Raw genomic sequence first — 16,433 nt, forward strand, 5'->3', positions numbered from 1 at the left:
GGAGCATTGATGCTGGACCGACCCTAAGGTCGATGAAAATTATAAGCGCTTGACTAGTCTAGGCTAGTTACTCAGAGTCAGGGCCAAAGGCCTAGGTGACTGCTTGTCACATGGCTAGGGAGCGGAATCCCACGGTTGTGACTCTTGTTGGTTTTTATTGATCAAATCAGAGATTATACGCAGCGGAACAACAATAAAATTGTCAGATTAATCCCATAATATTTCTAGATCTACTTCTTCACATGCATATATATATTGAATCAAGGACATGAACAGAAAAATTACCCCAGGTCCTTCCTTGCTGCTATCTTTTCGTATGGCTAAATCCTCGAGATCTCACACCAAGATCTTCCAAAATGTTCTCAGGCACACAAAGAACGAGTGTGGGCTCGCTATACAAATAATAGGCAATAAACTATTTATCAAATGTTCTCAACACATGAGATATGATAAAGTTTGGACCTAGGTTTTTGTGAAGAACAATGACTTTAGCTTTTGTCACTGTTCTCTTTCTCTGAGAGAGATTCCTAGATATTTTTCTATCCCTGAAAAGTTACGTTCTGTGAAAACTGATATCCAATGTTTAATAATATCCAATATATTAAAATATTTGTTATTTTAAACAAATTCAAAATAACTGATCAGTTATGAGATTTTTGTTTAAATAATAATATTTTAATCATATGAAAATATCTCATTATTTATTTAATATTTAAATAACTAAAATTGTGGAATCAAGAGACTGAGTAAACTCTCTTATGTGTGTAGCACAGTGCCTGTGCACTGTGCCACACGTGTACCACATGCATGTGATGGCATGTGATTTTTCCCAATTTTTATTATTATTTAAATACAAAAAATCCCAAAAATAAATTAATTCAAAATTAATTATATTTTTGTTAAATCAAATAATTAATTAATTCTTAATTAATTAATTACACATAATTAAACAATAATTATGTTTGACACATAGAAAAATATTTTACTTATCACATAAGTCCTTTTTGCCCATTTTTTGTATTTGCCTTTGACAGTGATTGTTTGAGCCATTTCGGGGACCATGGACCTATAACATTAAGCTCCAATAAATTGAAACTAAATAATTAAACTCTTTGATTATAATAGTTAATTTATTAATTCTGATATTACTCCACTATAAATTCAGAATTGCACTCTTTATGTTATAGATATACTTTTACAGAAATCTTTTTCTTAAGTCGTCCATTGATATAACCATCTTACAATAGTTCAACCCTCTAATTAATTAGTTCATAAATTAGAATGGAAGAATTACCATTTTACCTTTCTAATTTACTTCTTATTCCTTAAGTACCATTAATTCACTAGTGAATAATTAATCTATAATCTAATTATAGATTTGAGCTCAAAATCATTCAGTTCCAGAATCAACCCTTAAGGGAACTAATATACGATCTGTTAGGAAAGATTAGATTCTGTATTGTTGATACATGTTCCCAGCCATCCATGATATTAAATCTCCAAAACAAAAGTCATTAGCCTCATTCTTTGAAGAGACCTTAACGAATGAATCAAAAGATTTAATAAACATGAACAGGAGTTCATGAACACTCAGGATTTAGGTTGATCTATAAATGATCATCAGTTATGATATGAATTACAAGTCTTTATTATTAAATGAGACTTTAATTCATATCGGTCCATGTCATATATAATCATATTATATAAAGCACCTTTACCGAGATGTCTTTCCACATCAATAATCCGAATCTAGATTATTTGTATCATTATGATACTCAGTAAACCGTACTTACAACTCCAATTAAAGAATTCCATAACTTTAATTTGTTGTTGTTGACTATTTTTATTCATTCATGTGATCTTAATTCTCTCGTACTAATACAAGATCACATCCTCAATAATGAATATGGATTTTTTCTGATATTTACAAAATTATTCAAACAATAATTTAACAATCTAAATATGAAAATAATAATAAACCATTGTATTTATTTATTCACAGAAAAAACGAATGTCTTTACATGCTTTTAGGACACAGTCCTAACAACTCTATGGTCATGCGGTAGGTTATATTGGTGACTAGTTCATCAAACACCTATCTTGTTTAAGCTAGTGAAATGATCACTTATCTATAAAGCCTCGGCGACCCTATTGTCACATGGCTAATGGGAACGAAACCCACCTTAGTGACGATTACAACTGTCACTCTTCTATTTGGGGCTAAAAGCCCAGGATGATTTTTATGATCATCGGTTGATGTTGTATATTCATCATTATGTGAACTCATTTGCCTGCTTGAATAGGGCTATATCTGCTAAGCGTGTGCCTTATGATTTGATGTCATGATATGACTATTCATGAGCAAATTGAGTTTTCTTGCTGGGCTTCGGCTCACGGGTGCTATGTGGTGTAGGTAAAGGCAAAAGAAAGCTGGACCATCCTTGAGTTGGAGAGCTTAGGTGATGATGTGTACATATGCAGCTGCTCGACCACCACGGTCGAGGTTTGAAGAGGAACTAGGGTTAAACCCTATTTTTCCGCTTAGATCGGCTGGTTGTAAATATTTTCTTATAATAGACCTTTAAATTATATTTTGGGATCCCAATGTATATAAAACGTTCTAAGGAAACGTTATATCTTAACCAAAAATTTTAATCCCTAAACCGCTAATCATACTTAGTTACACGATTTTGACCAAATGACTCAATTAGCGAGTTTAGCACTGTTTACAAGGCACACCTTAACGGTCCCTGGGGTTTAGGGCGTTACACTAGTTATCGTTAATAAAAGCTCTAACTCCTTGTATCGGCATAGGGTTATATGCCGACTGCTTACGACCGTTCAGATGGTCTCGCAAATCAGGGTTTGGGGGATTATCTCGTCCCCGGTTATGGTTCACGTCATCCCACAGATCAGGATGATTCCCTGTATGTATAGGTATAGTATTATAAATGCTTATGAACCGAGTGTAATCCGAGCTCCTACTTGCCTAGCTTACATCCTTTTCTGGCTATGAGGCTCGATGATTACGAGGTGGGTCCCCTACTGGTCTCCTTACCCCAGCAAGTTGAAACCTTGAAATTTGGCTTCCCAAAGGTTGAGGAGCTCTATGCTACCGGGTAGCCTCCCTTTCGTTTCCCTGTCCAGGTCTGGCTTGTCGGTTTCCATCCTGACTGCCACTGCGAGACGGTCTCGGTGGTGCAGGTCTTGGGACCTCTCGGACTGATGAGGGGTGCCTTATTGGTGACGGTGGATGTCTTATGGGCAACGGCGGCTGGCTCCCATTGTTGGGCCTAGATGGCCCAGAGCTTACCTGGACAGGTTCCGAGTTGTTTCTTGAAGCTTCGGAATTCGGGTTCCGAGCTATTGGAGGAGCTCGGTTATTACCCGTCCCTGTTGACAACTCTGCAGTTGGGTTGTCAATGGCCTTAGCCTGGGTGTTTCTCCGGGACCTTGGCTGATCCTGATGCGTCGCTTGTTCCACCCTCCTGGCGGCCGTGCTCCCACGGGGACGTCCTCTACGTCTCTGGGGAGGTGCCCGGGCTTCAGCAGCCTAGCTGGCTAATTCTTCATTGCGCTTTGTCGCCTCTGCCAACTGTTTGCACAGTTGGTGATTTTCAAGTTCCACGATAGGAACATATCTTTCAGGATTGTAGTATAGATCTTCATCAGGCCTGGGAGCAGGTAGCCCCCGAGAATCGGATGAATCACTCCTCTCTTCAGGGCCTGGATCAGCCATGGGTTGCTTTCCAGGTCGTCGTGGATAGTCTTGTTAAGGCATAAATATATTCAGGTTAATGCATGGGCAATTGGTATTACGCATGGGTTATTGTTGCTACATACACTTTGTCAGCTAGCGTTAACGTGCTCCTGTATATTTCTTCTTTTTCTGCTTTTCTGTTTCTCTTATACGTGTATGAGTGTGGTACCATTTTGTTTTGGCTGTTGGGGTTGTATTGGGGTCCGTGAGTGCCAGCCTATCCATGTAGTGTAAACCCTAAATATGTAACAAACAGTACTATATAAAGAATAGTAGCAGCCTGCAGTAACTAGGCTGGTTTTTCCTCATTCGTGAATGTCAATACCCTAATTTCTTCACTTGGTATCAGAGCAACACTGCTCGCGCACACATGTCATCAGGGATCAGCCAAACAGGTCCTGTAGAGCCCTCTGCTAACCCAGGCGGACCAGCTGTCTCTGCAGCTCACGATGGTACAGTACCTCCACCACTCAGCTCTCCTTTTGTTTCTTCTACCCCCATGGGTCCCAGTGGTACTCCTCATTCTCCATTTGGTAACACCCTCTCTCAGCCCTTTTCTTTTAAATTGGACCGCAATAACTACACGTTGTGGAAAACTATGGTTTCTACCATTATTAGGGGGCATCGGCTTGATGGGTATATTAGTGGCATGAAAGTTGCTCCTCCTGAGTTCATCCCTACCGGTGTAGCTTCGGGTGATGGTCTCCCTGGTTTTGGTGTTCATCCTAACCTCGATTATGAAAGTTGGATCGTGTGTGACCAGCTGCTTATGGGCTGGCTATATGGCTCCATGACGGAGTCCATTGCTTCCGAAGTGATGGGATGCTCATCTGCTAGATCTCTGTGGGTGGCTTTGGAAAATCTCTTTGGTGCTCACTCTAAGGCTCGCATGGATGAATTACGGGATAAAATACAACTCACGCCAAAAGGTGGATCCACTATGGCTGACTACCTCTGTGAAAAAAGTCTTGGGCAGACATGCTTGCTATCGTCGGGGATCCGTATCCTGACACCATTTGATTGCAAATGTGCTTCATGGCTTAGATGTAGAGTATCTTCCTATCACTGTTCAGATTGAGGCTCGAGATTCAATTACTTGGCAGGAGCTCCAGGAGTTGTTACTCAGCTTTGACAGCAAGTTAGAGCGCCTCCATCTTCATAATAGCTCTACTCGAACTCTTCCCACTTCTGGTATTCATCCCTCTGCTAATCTTGCTCATCGTAATTCTGATCACTCTTTCTCCTCTAGCAGGCGTCCACCACAGTTTTCTGGCAGCAGAGGTGCTTCTTTCAGGGGGAATAATACTCGTGGACGCTTTCATGGTGGAAGGTCAGGGGGTCGGAACTCCAAACCTACATGTCAGTTGTGTTGTCGATATGGTCACTCCGCTGCCTTTTGCTATAACCGCTATGATGCAACTTTCATGGGTCAAGCTCCGTCAAACAACAATACATCTCAAACCGAAGATAAAAGAAATCCCTCTGCCTTCATTGCAACACCTGAGACTGTTGATCATGCGAGTTGGTATGCAGATAGTGGAGCCACAAACCATGTAACAACGACAGGTGATGATATGCAATACAAGTTTCAATATGGAGGTACTGAGAAGTTAACAGTTGGAAATGGTAATCAACTCTCTATTGCTCAAGTTGGCTCTAGTTTCTTACAATCCTCTAATGGTCCTAAACTACTATTGAAAGATGTTCTTCTTGTGCCTGATATTACAAAAAAGTTGATCTGTAGAGTCCAAGAACTTTACTTAGCTAAGATAGATAATAGTATGATAGTATTTATAGCATTATCTTTGTTACTGTGGATTTTTGGTTCAGACCGGGAATTATTTGGACACTCATAGTAGTACTTATAGATTTTCTAAGTTTAATCTATAGTTTAAGAATATTAAGTATAACCTAAGGTTTGATTAAAGTGACTGATATTAAGGATTATATTTATTATATTATAAGGTTTAGACATCAACCAATAGGATTTTAAGCACATGTTATGAATGGTGATTAAGGATTAAGTATTTTTGAGGATTAAATCTAATAAGGAGTAAAGTTTGAATGTTATAGGGTCAGTCAGCAGCTTTGAGTACGTTAAGGGCTTAGTCAAGGTTGTTTACTCCATTCAAACTTAGCTAAAAATGTGTAATTTCGTGTTTAAATATTCAGCGTGTGCCGATATATCGCAGCTATAGGGGGCGATATATCACAGCACATAGATACGGAAAACACGAAACGATGCACGGTCGCCTCGGGCATACTGGCCCAGGGGATATATCGCCTACAGGGGGCGATATATCGCCTCCTTCAGCATGAATTCAAACTCTTTTGAATTCATTTCCTTTCAGCCATTCAAACTCCTTCAACAGTCCAGCATCTTTTGAACGAGTCTTCAGCCTCTGCTGAACGATTATTCAAATGATTTTCACCTAAAAAGCCATTATTTTTTTTCAAGTAAAATCAAGATACTTTCATTCCCAAACTCTATAAATAGGACTTAGTACCCAGCCATTATTCACCTTTTGCTCTAAGTTCAGAAGCTGCTAGTGTTAAGTGAGTGTGTGAGAGTGTAAACACCTGGTTTGGGAAAAACATAAGCTTATCAAACACTTTGGGAAGTGAGATTTTATAGTATTTCGGTTGTGGTGTAGATCTATCTTACAAGTCTTTGAGGTAACCAAAACTCTAGTTCATTTCTGTATTATGTTATTTTCTTCCTCATAGTCTTCTACTCAATCTCTAACCTTAATCTTCATTTTGGTTAGGGAATCTAAGTTCTTGAAACACATAAGTTTGGTAAGTGTGACTTTCAAATGGTTTAGTCTTTCCATCCCTTCATTTCATCTCCTTTCTTTAGACTCACTCTTGTTCATTATGGTTTTAGGAGTGTTCCAAAAGTCCCAACTCAGTCCATTATATTCCGGTAACTTTGGTAAGGAAAATAGGCTAGAATCTATATGTTTATGTTTATGTTATCTTATGTGTTATGTTATGATATGTTATGAATATGTTATGTATGTATGTTTGTAGGCTTGGGCATATGACCCATATGACTAACAAGACCCCAAATGGGTTATGAGCATATGACCTACTTAGCTAGTAGGACCCCACTAATTCCATGGGCATATGCTTGTTTAGTCTATGGGACCCCAAGTAATAATGGCCATTATAATAAGTGTATTATGTGTTATGATATGTCTTTATGTTTCTTATGAAATTATGTTTATGACTATGTGTTAGATTTTTTTTTCCTTGCTGGGCATTAGGCTCATTCCTTTCTGTTTATGTGCAGGAAATAAGCATTAGAGGCGGAAAGATTCGTGACGCTTAGAGGATGTGTATCGATGGTGAATGGAGTCAAGGGGCCGAGCGTTATTCGATTCGAGGATGTAGTCTTGTTTATGTTTTTTTATGGTTTTAAATGTATTTTCCGCATTTTCTATGTAACTCTTTTTACTTTAAGTTATTTTTGTTTTAAAGACAATGGGTACCCATATCCTACTTATTTTATGAAAGTAAACTTTGTTTCTACAAGTTTCTGATAAATTATGGTATTTTCGCAAAAATGTAAGTTCTATGTATAGTTTCGTTAATGGTCCAAGAGTCTAGATTAGTGGGTCATTACAGTTGGTATCAGAGCAAAGGTTCCTTCGCATGAAGTTCTCCTCGATACACACGCTCAAAGCTCCGAATCGGACCGCCAAGTAAGTGTTTAAGTTACTAGTTATGTTACTTATGTGTATAGCTAACACTTTTAGTGTTTATGTTTTCAGTTAAGAATGAATGGAGCTTTAAGCAATGAGGATATCCAAGCCATTAAGGCTTTAAAAAGAATAAGGGAGCCAAGAAACACCGTAGGAGCACTAGGAAAGATCACTCGAAGATTGATCTTGTTCCACAAAGAGATAGGTCACCTTCAAGAGTCTAAGCAAATCATGATGAGAGCTGCAGAACAATATGTCCTAGTAATTAGGCTTTTAAAAGATTTTCCTTCAGCAATTTTAACTTTAGAAGAAATATGGGAGAATATAAATAATGATGATGACTTACAAGCAGCCCTAAGATATTATTCTCTCATACTTAAGTTCACCTATGATTTAGAGTTTCAATTCACTAATAAGCAACAACATAGGATCTTCTTGAATCTTCCCTGAGGAAATTTTGAGGCTCAAGACAATGATGATTATGAGGAGATAGATGACAATATGTTAGATGAAGGATCGGATGTAGAAGATCCCGATTTTTTAGAATAGCTAGTTTTTCATTGTTTGTTTTGTTTAAATCTTTATTTTATGATTGTAATAAGTGAAAATTATTTTTCCAAATTAATTTCATGTTATTTTATCATCATGTATGAGTTTGATTTTATTTTCGCAATCATAATAAGTAATAAATAAAATGAATAATGACTAAGTTCAGTGAAGGTGGATACAAATCAATGAACCAAGCTTCCTTATTGAGAGTTAGGGGGCCTTAGTAGTGGGAACGATTTTACTGATCCCAGCCCTCCCTCAATATGGTTAACTTTGGAACAAAGATAAGTTTCGAGCCTGAGAATTAAGTCATATAGGATGATTAGAAACACACCTAGAAAATAAAGATGACTTGTTTTTCTAAGTATAGAAACCCACTCTAATAATAAATAAAGACCTATATAATTTTTCATAAGAAGTCATAATAAATAGGTCCGAGATATGTTTGTTTTAGAATAAGTTTTTGCCTTAGAGCCTATTAGGGTAAGTTCTAACAAGTTCTCGACTGTTAGAACTTTTGGTGAAGATGTCGCTCCGAAGATCTGCACGCACCAGCGGAAACGCCTCCAACGTTGTTCCAACGACCAATGATGCCCTCCAGTTCGCAGAAGAGGAGTGCGTGCTACTACTAGCCGCAACACGCCGACACCGCCAGCTGACAACACCGCGGAAATCGCTAGACGGCAACAACAAGTCGAGGAACTCTTGCCGCAACAACGTCAACAGGCGCAGACTCAGCCTCAGCCTCTGCCGCAACTGCAGCTACAACAAATGGCCCTAGCACCCCAACAAGTTGGTCCATATGGGGGATGGCCAGTGACGAACCACACGCCACATCCAGTACCGAATATGGAGTCAGTTTATGAAAGGTTCCGCAAGCAGCATGCTCCAAACTTCGAAGGGACTATAGACCCCTTTGAGGCAGAAGAGTGGCTAAGGAATGTGAAGCCAATTCTTACGCACATGAATCTTAGTAATGCAGACCGCATATCCTGTGTCTCGTCATTACTCAAGAAGGATGCCAAAATATGGTGGGACTTAGTTCACCTGACTAACGATGTCACCACCATAATATGGACAAGATTTGTGGAGTCGTTCCACAAGAAGTATTACACCTCAGCAGTCATCGCTAATGATAGAAGAATATGCTCGTCAGTTCAACAGATTAGTCAAGTTTGCACCAGAGTTGGTCCCAACCGACTTTGCGAGGTTGACCAAGTTCGTCAGAGGACTTAGACCAAAGATGGAATTAGGGGTTAAGTTAGCAAACCTGGGAACCACTACCTATGCCAATGTTCTAGAAACGGCAATAGAAGTAGAAAGGATTTAGAGGAATGTTCGTGAGGAGAAGAGGGATTAAACGATGGTTCCAGACCAAGGTCTTTCCCTTGACCCAAGGAGGAACCCATGCTAGTAGCAAGGATTTATAGGTCAGATCCTATCCTCGATAGTATATGTTCTAGTATCGCTTGATTGGTAACAGTATACTCGTATATCTCGTTAGGAATGATAGAAAAACTAGACAAACCTAGTGAAAGATTTAGAACTAGGTTTGTAACCGAGTTGCCTTCGGGCAAAGTAGTTCTATCATCACGAATAGTACGAGGCGTACCGATCAAGATTGAGGACATAGAACTAGAAGGAGACCTGATAGAGCTAGTGATCAAGGACTTCGACGTAATACTAGGCATGGATCGGCTAGCACGGCATGGCGCAACGATCGACAGCAAACGCAAGAAGGTGATGTTCGAGACTCCTGACGGCCAGAAACTGTGCTTCATGGGACAAGCTTCAGGACTACGCACACCGTTAGTGTCACCTCTCAAGCTCAGAGAATGATGGAGAAAGGATGCCAAGCGTTCTTAGCCAGCATCACGAATGTGGAGAAGGAGACGTCACTTAAAGTTAGAGATGTTCGAGTTATACAAGAATTTCCAGAAGTTTTTCCCGATGACTTGCCAGGATTGTCGCCAAATCAAGAAATAGACTTCACGATAGAATTAGTACCGGGCACCGAGCCTATCTCTAAGGCACCATACCGGATGGCACCTACGAAACTCAAGGAGTTAAAGACGCAGCTACAAGAACTCCTGGACTTAGGTTTCATTAGGCCAAGCCATTCACCATGGGGAGCTCCGGTACTATTCATGAAGAAGAAGGACGGAAGTATGCACATGTGCATAGACTACCGTGAGCTGAATAAAGTAACAATTAAGAACAAATACCCGCTACCTCGGATTGATGATTTGTTTGATCAACTCCGAGGCGCGACGGTATTCTCAAAGATCGATCTATGATCCGGGTATCACCAGCTCAAGGAAAAAGAAGAAGATATTCCTAAGACAGCCTTTAGGACTCGTTATGGACATTACGAGTTCTTGGTTATGTCTTTTGGTCTTACTAATGCGCCAGCCGCGTTTAAGGACTTAATGAATAGGGTCTTCAAAGACTACTTGGATAAATTCGTCGTTGTGTTCATCGACGACATTTTAATTTACTCCAAGGATGAAGTAGAGCACGAGGAACATTTGAGGATGATTTTGACGCGATTGAAGGAGCATCAACTCTACGCCAAGTTCAAGAAATGCGAATTTTGGCTTTCGCAAGTGGCGTTCCTCGGGCACATCATATCGAAAGATGGAGCTGCAGTAGATCCACCAAAAGTAGAGGCCGTGAAGGATTGGCCTAGACCAAAGAACGCGTCAGAAATAAGAAGCTTCTTAGGGCTAGCAGGTTATTATAGAAAGTTGTAGAAGGCTTTTTTTTAAGATAGCCACTCCACTCACCAACCTGACCCGGAAGCAACAAAAGTTTAACTGGAACGATAAGTGTGAAGAAAGCTTCCAGTTGCTTAAAGATAATCCTTGCTCAACACCAGTACTTAGTGTACCGACACCCGACGATAAGTTCGTTGTCTAATGCAATGCATCAAAGCTAGGATTGGGATGCGTGTTGATGCAAAAAGACAAGGTGATAGCCTACGCCTCACATCAGTTGAAAGAGTATGAACAACGCTATCCAACTCACGATATGGAGTTGGCAGCGGTGGTCTTTGCGTTGAAAATCTGGCGCCATTTTCTTTACGGAGAACGGTGCGAGATTTATATGGACCACAAGAATTTAAAATACTTCTTTACACAGAAGGAGCTTAACATGAGGCAGCGCCGGTGGTTGGAGTTAGTAAAGGATTACGACTGCGAAATCCTATACCATCCAGGAAAGGCGAACGTAGTTGCCGATGCGCTTAGTAGGAAAAGCTATGGGAACTTAGCAGCCTTATCCGGAATTGAAAAGCCGCTACAGCAGGAGCTTATCAGTGCCGGAATAGAAGTGGTTGTAGGCAAGCTGGCTAACTTGTCTATCCAATCAAATCTGCTAGAGGACATACGGAATGGTCAGAGACGTGATGAATCGCTAGCAGCACACATGGATGCAGTCAGAGAAGGCAAGACTACAGATTTCTCAATATCCAGTTAAGGTTTATTGAGATATAAGGATCAGGTATGCGTACCAGATGATCAGAGTATTAAGAAGACGATCCTAGAAGAAGCGCACAGCACCCCGTACTCAGTTCATCCAGGGTCTACCAAGATGACTCATGACATCAAGGCAGTCTATTGGTGGCCAGGGATGAAGAAGGACATAGCGGAGTATGTATCTAAGTGTCTGGTATGCCAGCAAGTGAAAGCAGAGCATCAGCGGCCTGCAGGTTTATTGCAACCGCTTAGCATACCAGAATGGAAGTGGTATGCTAAAGACGAACAAGCAGCATGATTCCGCTTGGATAGTAATAGATAGACTAACCAAGTCGGCTCATTTCTGCCTATTAGAACTTCATGCACGGCAGACCAATACGCAGACATCTACATCCAAGGGATTGTACGATTGCATGGAATCCCCAAGACGATAGTGTCAGATAGAGGATCAGTATTTACGTCAAGATTTTGGAGAAGCTTACAGCAAGCTATGGGTACTAAGTTAAGCCTTAGTACAGCTTTCCATCCTCAGACAGATGGGCAGTCCGAGCGTACGATTCATATTTTAGAGGATATGCCAGCTACCAGTCAACGATCGGAATGGCACCTTATGAGTTGCTATATGGACGAAGGTACCGATCACCGTTGCACTAGGACGAGGTAGGAGAAAGGCAGCTTCTAAGGCCCGAAGCTGTTAGACAAGCTCAGGAAGCAGTAACGCTTATTAGACAGTGTATGCTGGCTGCTCAAAGCCGATAGAAAAGATATGCGGATACCAAGCGACGCGATGTGGAATTCCAAGTTGGAGATCAAGTCTTCCTGAAGATATCTCCTATAAAAAGTGTCAAGCGGTTCGGAAAGAAAGGCAAGCTTAGTCCCCGATTCTTAGGTCCTTTTAGATATTGGACAAAGTGGGAACAGTTGCGTATAGACTATCCCTATCGCCAGCACTAGCCGATAGTCACAACGTCTTCCACATCTCGATGTTACGCAAATATGTGTCAGACCCACCTCACGTCCTCAAATACGATACGATAGCACTCCAGAAAGACTTAAGTTACGAGGAACGACCGGTTAGCATCCTAGATAGAGGGATGAAGTAGTTACGGTCCAAGAGCTTTCCTATAGTCAAAGTCCTATGGAGCAATAGTTCTGAATGCGAGGCAACGTGTGAGTTGGAGGAGGACATGCAAGGCCGGTATCCGGAGTTATGTGATAAGTAAATTTCGAGGACGAAATTCTTTTTAGTAGGGGAGAATTGTAGAGTCCAAGAACTTTACTTAGCTAAGATAGATAATAGTATGATAGTATTTATAGCATTATCTTTGTTACTGTGGATTTTTGGTTCAGACCGGGAATTATTTGGACACTCATAGTAGTACTTATAGATTTTCTAAGTTTAATCTATAGTTTAAGAATATTAAGTATAACCTAAGGTTTGATTAAAGTGACTGATATTAAGGATTATATTTATTATATTATAAGGTTTAGACATCAACCAATAGGATTTTAAGCACATGTTATGAATGGTGATTAAGGATTAAGTATTTTTTAGGATTAAATCTAATAAGGAGTAAAGTTTGAATGTTATAGGGTCAGTCAGCAGCTTTGAGTACGTTGAGGGCTTAGTCAAGGTTGTTTACTCCATTCAAACTTAGCTAAAAATGTGTAATTTCGTGTTTAAATATTCAGCGTGTGCCGATATATCGCAGCTATAGGGGGCGATATATCGCAGCACGTAGATACGAAAAACACGAAACGATGCACGGTCACCTCGGGCATACTGGCCCAGGGGATATATCGCCTACAGGGGGCGATATATCGCCTCCTTCAGCATGAATTCAAACTCTTTTGAATTCATTTCCTTTCAGCCATTCAAACTCCTTCAACAGTCCAGCATCTTTTGAACGAGTCTTCAGCCTCTGCTGAACGATTATTCAAATGATTTTCACCTAAAAAGCCATTATTTTTATTCAAGTAAAATCAAGATACTTTCATTCCCAAACTCTATAAATAGGACTTAGTACCCAGCCATTATTCACCTTTTGCTCTAAGTTCAGAAGCTGCTAGTGTTAAGTGAGTGTGTGAGAGTGTAAACATATGGTTTGGGAAAAACATAAGCTTAAACATCATAAGCTTATCAAACACTTTGGGAAGTGAGATTCTATAGTATTTCGGTTGTGGTGTAGATCTATCTTACAAGTCTTTGAGGTAACCAAAACTCTAGTTCATTTCTGTATTATGTTATTTTCTTCCTCATAGTCTTCTACTCAATCTCTAACCTTAATCTTCATTTTGGTTAGGGAATCTAAGTTCTTGAAACACATAAGTTTGGTAAGTGTGACTTTCAAATGGTTTAGTCTTTCCATCCCTTCATTTCATCTCCTTTCTTTAGACTCACTCTTGTTCATTATGGTTTTAGGAGTGTTCCAAAAGTCCCAACTCAGTCCATTATATTCCGGTAACTTTGGTAAGGAAAATAGGCTAGAATCTATATGTTTATGTTTATGTTATCTTATGTGTTATGTTATGATATGTTATGAATATGTTATGTATGTATGTTTGTAGGCTTGGGCATATGACCCATATGACTAACAAGACCCCAAATGGGTTATGGGCATATGACCTACTTAGCTAGTAGGACCCCACTAATTCCATGGGCATATGCTTGTTTAGTCTATGGGACCCCAAGTAATAATGGCCATTATAATAAGTGTATTATGTGTTATGATATGTCTTTATGTTTCTTATGAAATTATGTTTATGACTATGTGTTAGATTTTTTTTTCCTTGCTGGGCATTAGGCTCATTCCTTTCTGTTTATGTGCAGGAAATAAGCATTAGAGGCGGAAAGATTCGTGACGCTTAGAGGATGTGTATCGATGGTGAATGGAGTCAAGGGGCCGAGCGTTATTCGATTCGAGGATGTAGTCTTGTTTATGTTTTTTATGGTTTTAAATGTATTTTCCGCATTTTCTATGTAACTCTTTTTACTTTAAGTTATTTTTGTTTTAAAGACAATGGGTACCCATATCCTACTTATTTTATGAAAGTAAACTTTGTTTCTACAAGTTTCTGATAAATTATGGTATTTTCGCAAAAATGTAAGTTTTATGTATAGTTTCGTTAATGGTCCAAGAGTCTAGATTAGTGGGTCATTACATGATCAGTAATTCAAAGTTGACAAATGATAACAAAGTCTTTATTGAATTTTATTGTGATGTTTGTTATGTGAAGGACATCCTAACAAAGAAGGTGGTGCTGGAGGGGAGGCTTAAAGATGGCTTGTACCAGTTAAACGTCTCATCAAATCCAGACCTTCTCTCAAAAATCACCTCTCATCTCTCGAAGCCAAATCTATGTGTGTCTACTTTTGCTGCTGTTGTTGAGTCAAATGTATCAACTAATTCTCTTTGTAATTCCCTAAAAGATACCTGGCATAGACGCTTAGGACACCCCTCACCAAGAGTCTTAAACCAAGTTCTTAATCTTGCATGTGTAAAAACTTCAATGAAAGATCAATTACACTTTTGTGAAGCATGTCAATATGGGAAGTCTCATTCATTACCTTTCAATACATCACAATCACGGGCACAAAGGGAATTAGATTTGATTCACACTGACATTTGGGGACCAGCTCCCATCATGTCAAATACCAACCTAAGATACTATATACATTTTGTAGATGACCATACACGGTACACCTGGTTGTTTCCTTTGAAAGCAAAATCAGAAGCACTAAATGTTTTTACTCAATTCAAAACATTAGTTGAAAATCAATTTGGTAGGACCATTAAGAAAGTTCAAATGGACTCTGGGGGGGAATATCAACCATTAATGACCTATCTTCACAATCATGGCATCATTTTCCAAACATCTTGCCCGCACACTTTCGCACAAAATGGCCGTGCCGAAAGAAAACACCGACATATCACAGAAATGGGGTTGACATTGTTAGCTCAAGCTAGTATGCCACTTAAGTATTGGGTAGATGCATTCCAATCAGCAGTGTATCTTATTAATAGGCTTCCAACTCAGGTATTAGAGGGTAAATCACCGTTTGAAATCATTTTCTCAAAAAAACCTGACTATAATTTCTTGAAAGTGTTTGGCACAGCTTGTTACCCATGCTTGAGGTCCTACCAAACCCAAAAGTTTCACTTTCACTCAACCAAATGTGTAAACCTAGGCTATAGTGATACACATAAATGCTATAAGTGCCTAAGTTCAACTGGGAGATTATATATCTCTAGAAATGTAGTCTTTAATGAAGATGATTTTCCTTTCAAAACTGGCTTCTTAAATAACTACACCCGTGAGTCCACAATTCAGGTCCCCACACCAAGTTCCTAGTTTCTCCTTCCATATCCAAATTCATCCTTACCTCAAACTACACCAAACAGTAGCCTTTGTCCATCTACCACACAAAATAATAGCCCAGAAAGTACTTCCGCCTCTCCTGAACCACCACGTCAAACTGCTGGTACAAGTCAGATGCAAGACAAGCCTTCAGCATCACCCTCAAAGGAACATTACAACTCAGGTTTTTCCTCTCAAAGTCAGGTTGATATCTCTCCTAACTTGTTTGTTGAGCTAAATATTAAGAATCTAGATTCACCCGACGACTTTAAGCCTGCACCACAATTTTCCTCTCTTGACAAGCTCTCTACAACTTCACAACATCACATGATAACCCGGTCCAAGTCAGGGGTTTTCAAGCCTAAAGCCTATCTTGCTGCGGCACAATGGACAAATCACTCAAGAGAGCCAACCACAGTTGATGAAGCATTACAACATCCCAAATGGAAAGAGGCTATGGATGAGGAATACTTTGCTCTTGTCAAAAACAGAACGTGGTCTTTGGTACCAAGAATTGATAATCACAATATAGTGGGCAACAAATGGGTGTTCAAGGGAAAACTTAATGCCGATGGAAGTTTT

Source organism: Humulus lupulus, chromosome 7 (assembly GCF_963169125.1).
Source record: "Humulus lupulus chromosome 7, drHumLupu1.1, whole genome shotgun sequence".
Taxonomy (NCBI): domain Eukaryota; kingdom Viridiplantae; phylum Streptophyta; class Magnoliopsida; order Rosales; family Cannabaceae; genus Humulus; species Humulus lupulus.